Source organism: Aythya ferina, assembly GCF_964211825.1.
Source record: "Aythya ferina genome assembly, contig: HAP1_SCAFFOLD_64, whole genome shotgun sequence".
In the NCBI taxonomy this organism is placed as follows: Eukaryota; Metazoa; Chordata; class Aves; order Anseriformes; family Anatidae; genus Aythya; species Aythya ferina.
In genome coordinates, this window is record NW_028181444.1 from 437047 (window position 1) to 451718 (window position 14672).

Here is a 14672-nt window from a genome sequence, read left to right on the forward strand (position 1 = left end):
ATTTAGCTTAACGACCAACGAAAACCCAACAAAACCCAACGGAGACCCCAAAAACGTCAAAAACACCCCAAAAAAGAACTGGTTCAACCCCAACAACGAAAGAAAACCCCAAAAGCCATAGATCCACACCAAAAATCCCCCTAAACCAACCTGAAGTTCTCCAAAACCCACAATTTACACTTTTCCACATTGATGACCATGGAAAACCCAACGAAACCCAATGGAGACCAAAAAACACGTCAAAAAAAAAAAAAAAAAAAAAAAAAAAAAAAAAAAGGGATCACCCCCAAAATTGGAAGAAAATCCTTCAAAATCATAGATCCACCCCAAAACCACCCTAAACCTACCTGATGATCTCCAAAACCCACAATTTACAATTTTCCAACATGATGACCATGGAAAACCCAACGAAACCCAACGGAGACCCCAAAAGAAGTCAAAAACACCCCAAACAAGAACGGGATAAACCCTAAAAACGAAAGAAAACCCCAAAAGCCATAGATCCACACCAAAAGTCCCCCTAAACCTACCTGATGTTCTCCAAAAGCCACAATTTACACTTTTTCACCAGGATGACCAACATGAACCAAACGAAAACCCAAAACGAGACACCAAAACACGTCAAAAACACCTCAAAAATAAAGGGATCACCCATAAACTGGAAGAAAATCCCCAAAAAGCACGGATCCAATCCCAAAACCACCCTAAACCTACCTGATGTTCTCCAAAACCCACAATTTACCATTTTCCACCACGATGACCAACGAGTACACAACAAAACCCAACGGAGACCCCCAGACACCTCAAAAACTTCCCAAAAAAGAACGGGACCACCCCAAGAAACAGAAGAAAACACCAAAAAACATGACTCTGCCCCAAAAGTCCCCCTAAACCTACCTGATGTTCTCCAAAAGCCACAATTTACACTTTTTCACCATGATGACCAACAAGAACCCAACTAAAACCCAACGGAGACCCCAAAACACGTCATAAACACCCCAAAAAAGAACAGGATCACCCAAAAAAAAACAGAAGAAAAGACCAAATACCATGAATCCACCCCAAAATTCCCCTAAACCTACCTGAAGTTCTCCAAAACCCACAATTTACAATTTTCCACCACCATGACCACATAAAACCCAAGGAATACCAACGGAGACCCCAAAACACGTCAAAAACACCCCAAAAAAGAACGGGATCACCCCCAAAAACAAAAGAAATTCCCCCAAAACCATAGATCCAATCCCAAAACCAACCTAAACCTACCTGATGTTCTCCAAAACCAACAATTTACCCTTTTCCACCATGATGACCACGGAAAACGCAACGAAACCCAATGGAGACCCCAAAACACGTCAAAAACACCCCCAAAATGAATTGGATCACCCCGCCCCCAAAAAAAAAAAAAAAAAAAAAAAACAGAAGAAAACCCCATATATCATGAATCCACCCCAAAAGTCCCCCTAAACCTACCTGATGTTCTCCAAAACCCACAATTTACACTTTTCCACCATGATGACCACGGAAAACCCAACGAAACCCAACGGAGACCACAAAACACGTCAAAAACATGCCGAAAAACAACTGGATCACTAGAAAAAAACAGAAGAAAACCCTAAAAACCATGAATCTGCCCCAAAAGTCCTCATAAACCTACCTGATGTTCTCCAAAACCCACAATTTACACTTTTCCACCATGATGACCACGGAAAACACAACGAAACCCAACGGAGAACCCAAAACACGTCAAAAACACCCCAAACAAGAACAGGATCACCCCCAAAACCAAAGAAAACCCCAAAAAGCACGGATCCAATCCCAAAACCACTCTAAACGTACCTGATGTTCTCCAAATCCAAATGTCCACTCCCAACCACCATAAAACCCATTAGGAACTAAACAAAACGCAACAGAAACCCCAAAACACCTCAAAAACACCCCAAAAGCAAACCGGATCAGAAGAAAATACGTGATTTAACCCCAAGAAAACCCTTAAACCTACCTGATCTTCTCCAGATCCCAAAATCCACTCCCACCCACCATAAAACCCATTAGGAACTCAACAAACCACAACGGAAACCCCAAAACACGTCAAAAACACCCCAAAAAAGAACTGGATCAGAAGAAAAAAAAAACAAAACTATGCATTTCCCTCCCAAATCACCCTAAACTCACCTGATCTTCTTCAAAACCCACAATCCACTCCCATTTAGCTTAACGACCAACGAAAACCCAACAAAACCCAACGGAGACCCCAAAAACGTCAAAAACACCCCAAAAAAGAACTGGTTCAACCCCAACAACGAAAGAAAACCCCAAAAGCCATAGATCCACACCAAAAATCCCCCTAAACCAACCTGAAGTTCTCCAAAACCCACAATTTACACTTTTCCACATTGATGACCATGGAAAACCCAACGAAACCCAATGGAGACCAAAAAACACGTCAAAAAAAAAAAAAAAAAAAAAAAAAAAAAAAAAAAAAGAAAGGGATCACCCCCAAAATTGGAAGAAAATCCTTCAAAATCATAGATCCACCCCAAAACCACCCTAAACCTACCTGATGATCTCCAAAACCCACAATTTACAATTTTCCAACATGATGACCATGGAAAACCCAACGAAACCCAACGGAGACCCCAAAAGAAGTCAAAAACACCCCAAACAAGAACGGGATAAACCCTAAAAACGAAAGAAAACCCCAAAAGCCATAGATCAACACCAAAAGTCCCCCTAAACCTACCTGATGTTCTCCAAAAGCCACAATTTACACTTTTTCACCAGGATGACCAACATGAACCAAACGAAAACCCAAAACGAGACACCAAAACACGTCAAAAACACCTCAAAAATAAAGGGATCACCCATAAACTGGAAGAAAATCCCCAAAAAGCACGGATCCAATCCCAAAACCACCCTAAACCTACCTGATGTTCTCCAAAACCCACAATTTACCATTTTCCACCACGATGACCAACGAGTACACAACAAAACCCAACGGAGACCCCCAGACACCTCAAAAACTTCCCAAAAAAGAAAGGGACCACCCCAAGAAACAGAAGAAAACACCAAAAAACATGACTCTGCCCCAAAAGTCCCCCTAAACCTACCTGATGTTCTCCAAAAGCCACAATTTACACTTTTTCACCATGATGACCAACAAGAACCCAACTAAAACCCAACGGAGACCCCAAAACACGTCATAAACACCCCAAAAAAGAACAGGATCACCCAAAAAAAAACAGAAGAAAAGACCAAATACCATGAATCCACCCCAAAATTCCCCTAAACCTACCTGAAGTTCTCCAAAACCCACAATTTACAATTTTCCACCACCATGACCACATAAAACCCAAGGAATACCAACGGAGACCCCAAAACACGTCAAAAACACCCCAAAAAAGAACGGGATCACCCCCAAAAACAAAAGAAATTCCCCCAAAACCATAGATCCAATCCCAAAACCAACCTAAACCTACCTGATGTTCTCCAAAACCAACAATTTACCCTTTTCCACCATGATGACCACGGAAAACGCAACGAAACCCAATGGAGACCCCAAAACACGTCAAAAACACCCCCAAAATGAATTGGATCACCCCGCCCCCAAAAAAAAAAAAAAAAAAAAAAACAGAAGAAAACCCCATATATCATGAATCCACCCCAAAAGTCCCCCTAAACCTACCTGATGTTCTCCAAAACCCACAATTTACACTTTTCCACCATGATGACCACGGAAAACCCAACGAAACCCAACGAAGAACCCAGAACACGTCAGAAACACCCCAAAAATGAATTCGATCACCCCAAAACTGGAACAAAATCCTCCAAAACCATAGATCCACCCCCAAAACACCCTAAATCTACCTGATGTTCTCCAAAACCCACAATTTACACTTTTCCACCATGATGACCACGGAAAACCCAACGAAACCCAACGGAGACCACAAAACACGTCAAAAACATGCCGAAAAACAACTGGATCACTAGAAAAAAACAGAAGAAAACCCTAAAAACCATGAATCTGCCCCAAAAGTCCTCATAAACCTACCTGATGTTCTCCAAAACCCACAATTTACACTTTTCCACCATGATGACCACGGAAAACACAACGAAACCCAACGGAGAACCCAAAACACGTCAAAAACACCCCAAACAAGAACAGGATCACCCCCAAAACCAAAGAAAACCCCAAAAAGCACGGATCCAATCCCAAAACCACTCTAAACGTACCTGATGTTCTCCAAATCCAAATGTCCACTCCCAACCACCATAAAACCCATTAGGAACTAAACAAAACGCAACAGAAACCCCAAAACACCTCAAAAACACCCCAAAAGCAAACCGGATCAGAAGAAAATACGTGATTTAACCCCAAGAAAACCCTTAAACCTACCTGATCTTCTCCAGATCCCAAAATCCACTCCCACCCACCATAAAACCCATTAGGAACTCAACAAACCACAACGGAAACCCCAAAACACGTCAAAAACACCCCAAAAAAGAACTGGATCAGAAGAAAAAAAAAACAAAACTATGCATTTCCCTCCCAAATCACCCTAAACTCACCTGATCTTCTTCAAAACCCACAATCCACTCCCATTTAGCTTAACGACCAACGAAAACCCAACAAAACCCAACGGAGACCCCAAAAACGTCAAAAACACCCCAAAAAAGAACTGGTTCAACCCCAACAACGAAAGAAAACCCCAAAAGCCATAGATCCACACCAAAAATCCCCCTAAACCAACCTGAAGTTCTCCAAAACCCACAATTTACACTTTTCCACATTGATGACCATGGAAAACCCAACGAAACCCAATGGAGACCAAAAAACACGTCAAAAAAAAAAAAAAAAAAAAAAAAAAAAAAAAAAAAAGAAAGGGATCACCCCCAAAATTGGAAGAAAATCCTTCAAAATCATAGATCCACCCCAAAACCACCCTAAACCTACCTGATGATCTCCAAAACCCACAATTTACAATTTTCCAACATGATGACCATGGAAAACCCAACGAAACCCAACGGAGACCCCAAAAGAAGTCAAAAACACCCCAAACAAGAACGGGATAAACCCTAAAAACGAAAGAAAACCCCAAAAGCCATAGATCAACACCAAAAGTCCCCCTAAACCTACCTGATGTTCTCCAAAAGCCACAATTTACACTTTTTCACCAGGATGACCAACATGAACCAAACGAAAACCCAAAACGAGACACCAAAACACGTCAAAAACACCTCAAAAATAAAGGGATCACCCATAAACTGGAAGAAAATCCCCAAAAAGCACGGATCCAATCCCAAAACCACCCTAAACCTACCTGATGTTCTCCAAAACCCACAATTTACCATTTTCCACCACGATGACCAACGAGTACACAACAAAACCCAACGGAGACCCCCAGACACCTCAAAAACTTCCCAAAAAAGAAAGGGACCACCCCAAGAAACAGAAGAAAACACCAAAAAACATGACTCTGCCCCAAAAGTCCCCCTAAACCTACCTGATGTTCTCCAAAAGCCACAATTTACACTTTTTCACCATGATGACCAACAAGAACCCAACTAAAACCCAACGGAGACCCCAAAACACGTCATAAACACCCCAAAAAAGAACAGGATCACCCAAAAAAAAACAGAAGAAAAGACCAAATACCATGAATCCACCCCAAAATTCCCCTAAACCTACCTGAAGTTCTCCAAAACCCACAATTTACAATTTTCCACCACCATGACCACATAAAACCCAAGGAATACCAACGGAGACCCCAAAACACGTCAAAAACACCCCAAAAAAGAACGGGATCACCCCCAAAAACAAAAGAAATTCCCCCAAAACCATAGATCCAATCCCAAAACCAACCTAAACCTACCTGATGTTCTCCAAAACCAACAATTTACCCTTTTCCACCATGATGACCACGGAAAACGCAACGAAACCCAATGGAGACCCCAAAACACGTCAAAAACACCCCCAAAATGAATTGGATCACCCCGCCCCCAAAAAAAAAAAAAAAAAAAAAAACAGAAGAAAACCCCATATATCATGAATCCACCCCAAAAGTCCCCCTAAACCTACCTGATGTTCTCCAAAACCCACAATTTACACTTTTCCACCATGATGACCACGGAAAACCCAACGAAACCCAACGAAGAACCCAGAACACGTCAGAAACACCCCAAAAATGAATTCGATCACCCCAAAACTGGAACAAAATCCTCCAAAACCATAGATCCACCCCCAAAACACCCTAAATCTACCTGATGTTCTCCAAAACCCACAATTTACACTTTTCCACCATGATGACCACGGAAAACCCAACGAAACCCAACGGAGACCACAAAACACGTCAAAAACATGCCGAAAACCAACTGGATCACTAGAAAAAACAGAAGAAAACCCTAAAAACCATGAATCTGCCCCAAAAGTCCTCATAAACCTACCTGATGTTCTCCAAAACCCACAATTTACACTTTTCCACCATGATGACCACGGAAAACACAACGAAACCCAACGGAGAACCCAAAACACGTCAAAAACACCCCAAACAAGAACAGGATCACCCCCAAAACCAAAGAAAACCCCAAAAAGCACGGATCCAATCCCAAAACCACTCTAAACGTACCTGATGTTCTCCAAATCCAAATGTCCACTCCCAACCACCATAAAACCCATTAGGAACTCAACGAAACCCAACGGAAACCCCAAAACACGTCAAAAACACCCCAAAAAAGAACTGAATCAGAAGAAAAAACACCAAAAACTATGAATTTCCCCGCAAAACCACCCTAAACTCACCTGATCTTCTTCAAAACCCACAATCCACTCCCATTTCCCTTAAGGACCAACGAGAATCCAACTAAAACCCAACGGAGACCCCAAAACAAGTCAAAAACACCCCAAAAAAGAATGGGATAACCCCCCAAAACGAAAGAAAACCCCAAAAAAATAGATCCACCCCAAAACGACACTAAACCTACCTGATGTTCTCCAAAACATGCAAGTTAAACTTTTCCAACATGATGAAAAACAAGAAACCAACAAAACCCAACAGAGACCCCAAAACATGTCAAAAACACCCCAAAAAAGAACGGGATCACCCCCAAAACTGGAAGAAAATTCCCCCCCCCAAAATTTACAATTTTCACCATGATGACCAACATGAACCAAACGAAAACCCAAAAGGAGACACCAAAACACGTCAAAAACACCCCAAAAAAGAAAGGGATCACCCATAAACTGGAAGAAAATCCCCAAAAAGCACAGATCCAATCCCAAAACGAGCCTAAACCTACCTGATGTTCTCCAAAACCCACAAATTTACCCTTTTCCACCATGATGACTATCGAAAACCCAACGAAACCCAACGGAGAACCCAAAACACGTCAGAAACACCCCAAAAAAGAACGGGACCACCCCAAAAACAGAAGAAAACGCTAAAAAAAAAACAGAAGAATTCCCCCAAAACCATAGATACACCACCCAAAAAAACTTAAAAACACCTGATATTCTCCAAAACCCACAATTTACACTTTTCCAACATGATGACCAACAAGAACCCAACAAAACCTAATGGAGACCCAAAAACACATCAAAAACACACCAAAAAAGAACGGGATCACCCCCCAAAAAAAAAAAAAAAAAAAACAGAAAAAAAAACCAAATACCATGAATCCACCCCAAAAGTCCCCCTAAACCTACCTGATGTTCTCCAAAACCCACAATTTACCCTTTTCCACCATGATGACCACGGAAAACCCAACGAAACCCAACGGAGAACCCAAAACACGTCAAAAACATGCCGAAAAACAACTGGATCACTAGAAAAAAACAGAAGAAAACCCTAAAAACCTTGAATCTGCCCCAAAAGTCCTCATAAACCTACCTGATGTTCTCCAAAACCCACAATTTACACTTTTCCACCATGATGACCACGGAAAACCCAACGAAACCCAACGGTTTTAAGAAAATTAAGCAAAAGTATTTTCATAGTGTCTAGGCAAGCATTATGCAGCTCCTTACTTCAGCCGGGAGCTTTCGCAACTCCCGCTCCTCAAACAGAACTCCTTGTTTTTATAATGCAAAAGACAATGAACAAACATTTATGGTGTATTACCCTAAGTTTTTGGGTTAGGGTTTTTTGCGTCTTAATGTTTTGGGGTTAGGGTTTGGAGCGCCCTAAGTTTTTGGGCTAGGGCTTTGAGCATTCCTAACGTTTTGGGTTGGGTTTGGGTTTTGAGCATCCTAAGATTTTGGGTTGGGGGTTTTAGGCATAGGTCTTCAGGGGTTTAGTGTGGTAAATAGTTTGGGTTAGGTCTGTAGGGGTTTCGAGGTTTTTTTGGATGTTAGGGCTTGAGGCTTTTTTTGTAAGGGCGGTGAGGGTTCCAGTGAGTGCTGGTAAATGCAGTTCTCGAGCACTCGGCCTGTGATTGGCCATGCTGGCTGTGCGGGGAATGCTGGTAGGTGTAGTTTTCCGGCACTGGGAGGCCATGTTGTGTGCCCAGAGCATGCCGGGAGATGTAGTTCTCGGGACTCCGGACTTCCGGGAGGCCATGTTGAATGCCCAGAGCATACCGGGAGATGTAGTTCTCGGGAACTAGGGTTAGGGGCTAGGGCTGGGGCTAGAGTTAGGGTTTCGGGTGAGGGTTGGGGTTGGGGGTTATTGTTAGGCTTAGAGGGTTAGGGTTAGGCTTAGAGGGTTAGGGTGAGGGATAGGTTAGGGGTAGGTTTAGAGGGTTAGGGTGAGGGTTAGGGGTTAGGGGTTGGGGTTGTGGTTAGGGTTAGAGTAAGGGTTAGGGTGAGAGTATTAGGGTTAGGGTTTGGGTTCAGATTAGGGTATGGGTAAGGGTTAGGGCAAGGGTAAGTGTTAGGGTAAGGCTAAGGGTAAGGCTTAGGGTGAGGATAAGGTTTAGGGAAAGGGTTAGGTTTAGGGTAAGGATTAGGGTAAGGGTAAGGATTAGCGTTAGGTTTGGGGTAAGAATAAGGGTAAGCTAATGGTTAGGATAAGGGTAAGGGTTAGGGTAAAGGTTTTCATTTGTTAAAGCTGAAACACAGTATGCAATCTGGGACGTCACAGCCAGAGCTGCCTATGGCAAGGTGAAAGAGGAAAAGATGGAGCAGATGTTCTACTCCTCGTTTTTTCTTTATACGTAAATAAAAGTTTGAGCTAATTCCAGTTGGAAGAGTTCCAATTACTTGCTTGGTCATAATGTCTTTTAATATTGAAAGCTGCAGCAAAAGCATGGGGATTTTTGCTTCTAGAAACACCCTAGTTCTCTTGTCTGCACTATGCATGCTTTTGAGCTAAAACTGATTAAAAAATAAAAAGAAAAATCACACACACACACACACAAAAAAAAAAAAAAAACAAACACCACAGCTGCTGCTGCTGCTCTCTTCCTACTTCCTTGTGCTTTGCCCCTACCCTTCCCAGGTGATTGGATTTGGGTGCTAGTCGGGGCCAAATGGTATGTGAGTCCCAGGCATCCCCTCAGAGAGCTCATTCTGCTTGGGCTGCTCTTTGGGGTGTTTGTTTTTCCTTCGGTCAGTTGCAGGCTTCTTCAGGTGGATGAGAGTTTATGGACTGATGCGTTTCCAAGTAGCGAGGGGTACGCACATCTTTTTGAGGTAACAGCTAGTAGGATCTGTTAGAATAATGTAGTACTTGGTGCCTTTATTGCATGCAGTTCTTTATCAGGTGAGTAACTGTTGCGAGTAACTGAAGTCAATGTTACTTGGTGTGTTTGCTATGCAGTGCCTGTGCGGACTATTGCACGAGACACAGCTTTCTGACATCTGGCCCAGCAACTACTAAATAAGGGGAGGGGAGAAGCTGAAGAACGACCAAAGGACAAAGCCTGGGAGGAAGACTACGAGCCTTCAGTACGAGCGGCCCCCAGAGGGACCACCGGAGACTGATAACGCCTGCACCAGTGGGAGGGTTTGGATTCTGGGAACTAATTAGAATAACCCTGCCTTTTGTAGAAGTAGTAATGAATATGTATTAGCCTAGCAGCATAAAAACCAGCCGCCTGATGTAACTTGTGTGCGTCTTGGTGGAGCAGAGACTCCTGGCGCACCCAGCGCTGCTTGCTTACCTCTATTCCTTTAATAAATCATAAACATTAATTGTAAGCCTATTTGGGACTCGGTCATTTATTACAAGTGGGACCTCCCGATGGGTGGAAGCTGTCGGGATAGCTCGGGATGCTGAGGCGTGGTGCTGCAAGGAGGTTGGTGGTCGGTGGCGCCCTGGGGCAGGCCGAATTGGGAGGGGGCGAGGCGGCGGGTGGTCGGTGGCTTCTGTGGAAAAGGCGCTTGTATGGGGGGGCTGCGCATTCAGAGGAACCTTGACAGGCTGCAGATAGGGGCAGGCAGGAACCTTTTGAAGTTCAGGAGAGGGAAATGCCAAGCCCTACCCCTAGGGAGAAACACCTCTGTTTACCAGCACTGGCTAGCTCGATACTGAATAAGCATTTCTTCATGGAAGGGGTGCTTTGCTATTAGAACAGGCTGCCCGGGGAAGTGGTAAGAGACCCGATCCTTAAAAGTATTGAAGAGACATGTGGACATAGCCCGGGAGTCCGGCCTCCGGCAGGGCGGGAGCTGGCTCTTCCGAGCCCCTGTGCTCCGGTCTTGTGCGACGCGTTTGCAAGCAGCACCGGGTGCCGGGTCCGACATCGGACGGTTCGGGGACGGCGATTCCGGGGCCGTCGGCTAGCGGGGGCCGGCTATGTCGTGTCCCGGGGATCCGACTTCAGGGGGCGTGGGGGCCGGCCGTGCAGTGAAGCGGGGGGCTGGCGTCCGCCGGCTTCCCAGAGAGCGGGCTTTCGGTGCCGTGCGGTTCGGTGGCCGGCCGTCCCGAAACCCTGGGCACCGGTCTTGTGCTAGACTCCGCGGGCTCCGGGGCCGAACTCGGCTTCTCGGGGCCGGCGGTCGCGGTGTCCAGGTGTCCCGCCTCGGGCGGCGCGGGGCCGGCTGTCCCTAGCAGCTGGGTTCCCAAGAGCTTCTGGGCTCCCAAGCGTCGCCCAAGACCGGATCCCAGAGAATCGGGACGGCCGGCCGCACCGCTGCGACTAGCACAAGCGTCTCCCGACAACGGAGCCCAGGAGCTTGCGAGGGTCAGATTCCGCGCCCCGGGATAGAGAAACGGGGAGCGCGGGTCGGCCGGCCGCAGCTTCGCACGGGACCGAACCCCCTGTCTCCGGCACGGCCAGACCCCGAGCCGGCAGACAGCAGCCTCCCGCTTCACGGCACAGTCGGCCCCCAACCCGCCCGAGTTCTGATCGCCGGGACACGGGACAGCCGGCCGCGCCGCCCGAGGCCGGACACCTGGAGCCCGGGACCGCCGTCCCTGACAAAGCCAAAGTCGGACCCGGACCCCGCTGCGGCTAGCACACGCGTCGCCCAGGACCGCAGCCTACGACCTCGGGACGGTCGCATCCCGCGCCTCCGGCAGGAGCTACCCGGGAGGGCAGGACGGCCTGCCGCAGCTCCGCAAGAGACCGAACCTGCTGGATTCCGGGACGGCCAGAGCCCGAGCCGGTGGGCAGCAGCCTCCCGCTTCACGGCTCGGCAGGCACCCACGTCGCCCGACTTCGGACCCACGGGACAGCCGGCACCCGCGCCGCCGGAGGCCGGACACACGGGCCTCGGCATCGCCGTCCCCGAACCGCACGAAGTCACACACGGTCTCCGGTGCGTCCAGCACACGCATCGCAAAGACCGGAGCCCAGATTATAGGATCAGCCAGCCCCGCGCCGCCCGAGGTCGGACCGGGAACCCGGTGCGCTTGGCACATGCGTCGCCCAAGAACGGCACCCAGGGCCGCGGGATGGTCGTGCGTCACGCAGCCCGAGTTCGGACCCCCGGAACACGGGACAGCCGGCACTCGTGCCTGGCTCTTAGGGACTTGGAAAGAGTCCTGATGCTGTGCCAGCACTATGCAGCAATAGGCACAACACTGGAGTGATTTCAGTGTTGTTCCAGCTACGAGTGCAGAGTACAGCACTGTGCGGGCTGCTGCAGGGAAACGGTGACTCCAGCTCAGACAGACGCAACACAACTTCCACCCCTTATTCCATAACATTTGTGTCACAATCAGGTACAGTTTAGTATATAGATGGTCTCATCACCATAGTTTTCTGTCCATTGAAGCATTTTTATGTCTGTACTTCTCTTTATTCTATAGGTATTTTCCCAAAATGCTCATAAAAAACTGTTGATGGTTTCACCATCATCTGTCAAAGTGGTCACTCAGGGCAGGCGAAGTTGGTTTTCTTGACACCAGCACCAGCTTAGCTCACATCACTGTTGCACTTGCCTGGTTCCTTGCAAATTTGACCTTTCATTGGTTCTGCAGTGTCCTCCTACAACACATAACTTGGATGACAGATTAATTTTCTCCCAGTGTTAAATCTCCTTGAGGCACACACTTGATATCCCCATCTTTCTGCATCACCCACCAGGTATACCCTGGACCTTGGGCAAAGACAATCCCACGAGTGGGTTTGCCTTTTCCCATGGCAGGGGCAACCCACACCGCCTTCCCCATCCACTTCCCCACATGCACTACAGTGACTTTAGCTTCTCCCACAGTGTGTAGTGGTTTTGTTTCAGCAGGACCAGCACGGCTTTCAGACCCCCTGTTGTTAACTAAGCAAGTGGCCTCTGGTAGGTTTATATCCTAATATTTCCATGTCGCAGCACCCAATGCTCGCAGCATAGTTTTTAAGAGTCCATTGTACCTCTCAATCTTCCCAGAGGCTTGTGGGATCCCAGCTGCTTGGCTTCGTTGCCTTCTAGCTGTTGGGTATTGGCCCCACTATCCCAGCGTCGAAGCAGCCAAGTGAGGATGTGCTCACCTGGACGGCGACTGAAGGCTTTTCGTATTTCTCGCAGCTCACTCAAGGATAGAGACCGAGTAGTTTCTGATTCATCTATGATTTCAGTCTCTTCTTCGTGATGTTGCCGTGATAACGCTGCTTTAGAGCCGCTTGCCTTTTCCTCTTCTCCCTCATCCATAGGAGGCGCTCCTTCCCTTACTAAACGACCTGATCTCCGTTTCCACTGTTTTGTCTTTACTACGGGGGCGACTGATACCAAAGATGGTCGGTCCTCTGGGGTGATCACAGTGTGTGCTGTCTCATCATCAAATTCAAGAACCTCCCTATCCCCTTGAGGGTGCTGGGCAATGTTAATTGACATCTGATAGGCGTAAGCCAGACCCCAGCAGAGAGCAGCCAGCTAGAGGAGTTCTCTAGTATTGCCAGGGTCAGGGCATACATCTTTCAAACATTCTACCAACTTTCTTGGATTTTGTACTTGTTCAGGGGTGAAATTTAGAACCATTGGAGGAGAAAACCGTGATAGGTACCTGCCCAAATCCCCCCACACACCTTGCCACCCACAACTTTGTCTGGGGACAGGTCCCTGGATAATATTCTTAATAAACTGCTTTGCCTTGGGGAAGAAGACAAACACTACACCTAGTATATGAGGATAATATCTCACCAGGGGTATCCAAGATACTGAAAGGCTGCTGTAATTAGCCCACAGGGAGAAAAGTAGAAGGCACCACACCCGATATTATTCACTGATTGACTGCTGGGAGCAAAAAAGAAGGCACTGTAATTCTTAATATTGTCAATAATATAATCTCCAGGAGACCAGGAGGATAACAATGCCGGGCTTGAATACCAAACCAAACTGAAGGCCAGTATGTTACAGCACAACATGTTAAAAAAACAAGCACAGACTTCAACATTTTCTCCGATCGGATGTAAAGGAAAAAAGAAAACAGAGTGGGCTACATACAACATATCCACACAGAAAAGTATTACCAGAAAACCGAGCATTATGACAACCAATATGTTAGTTGTAAATACTTCAATCAATACTACTGTTATCTCAACCCTCGAGCCCCACGTTGGGGGCCAAAAAGGACAGTGGTGGTTTTACTCAGGTGGGCAGCCGAGCTCCACCACAACCGCTCCCTCACTCCCCCTCTCGTCAAAGAGGGAGGGGGAGAAAATACAACACAATCCCGGGACACGGGATTCTGTCCTCCGGTGGCGCGGGTGCCAGTTGTCCTGTGTTCCGGGGGTCCGAACTCGGGCTGAGTGACGCACGACCATCCCGCGGCCCTGGGTGCCGTTCTTGGGCGACGCATGTGCCAAGCGCACCGGGTTCCCGGTCCGACCTCGGGCGGCGCGGGGCTGGCTGATCCTATAATCTGGGCTCCGGTCTTTGCGATGCGTGTGCTGGACGCACCGGAGACCGTGTGTGACTTCGTGCGGTTCGGGGACGGCGATGCCGAGGCCCGTGTGTCCGGCCTCCGGCGGCGCGGGTGCCGGCTGTCCCGTGGGTCCGAAGTCGGGCGACGTGGGTGCCTGCCGAGCCGTGAAGCGGGAGGCTGCTGCCCACCGGCTCGGGCTCTGGCCGTCCCGGAATCCAGCAGGTTCGGTCTCTTGCGGAGCTGCGGCAGGCCGTCCTGCCCTCCCGGGTAGCTCCTGCCGGAGGCGCGGGATGCGACCGTCCCGAGGTCGTAGGCTGCGGTCCTGGGCGACGCGTGTGCTAGCCGCAGCGGGGTCCGGGTCCGACTTTGGCTTTGTCAGGGACGGCGGTCCCGGGCTCCAGGTGTCCGGCCTCGGGCGGCGCGGCCGGCTGTCCC

At 47.7% G+C, this 14672-nt stretch overlaps 2 long non-coding RNA genes across 3 annotated transcripts in view; both read left to right on the plus strand.

Annotated features, from left to right (window-relative positions):
* Positions 1-14672, plus strand: part of LOC311428387 — a 432091-nt gene that overhangs the window by 402107 nt on the left and 15312 nt on the right. The window lies entirely within an intron of this gene.
* LOC311428390 lies at positions 9236-10140 on the plus strand. Its single transcript, XR_014687693.1, has 2 exons — positions 9236-9628; positions 9756-10140. It is a non-coding gene; the product is annotated as an uncharacterized lncRNA (long non-coding RNA).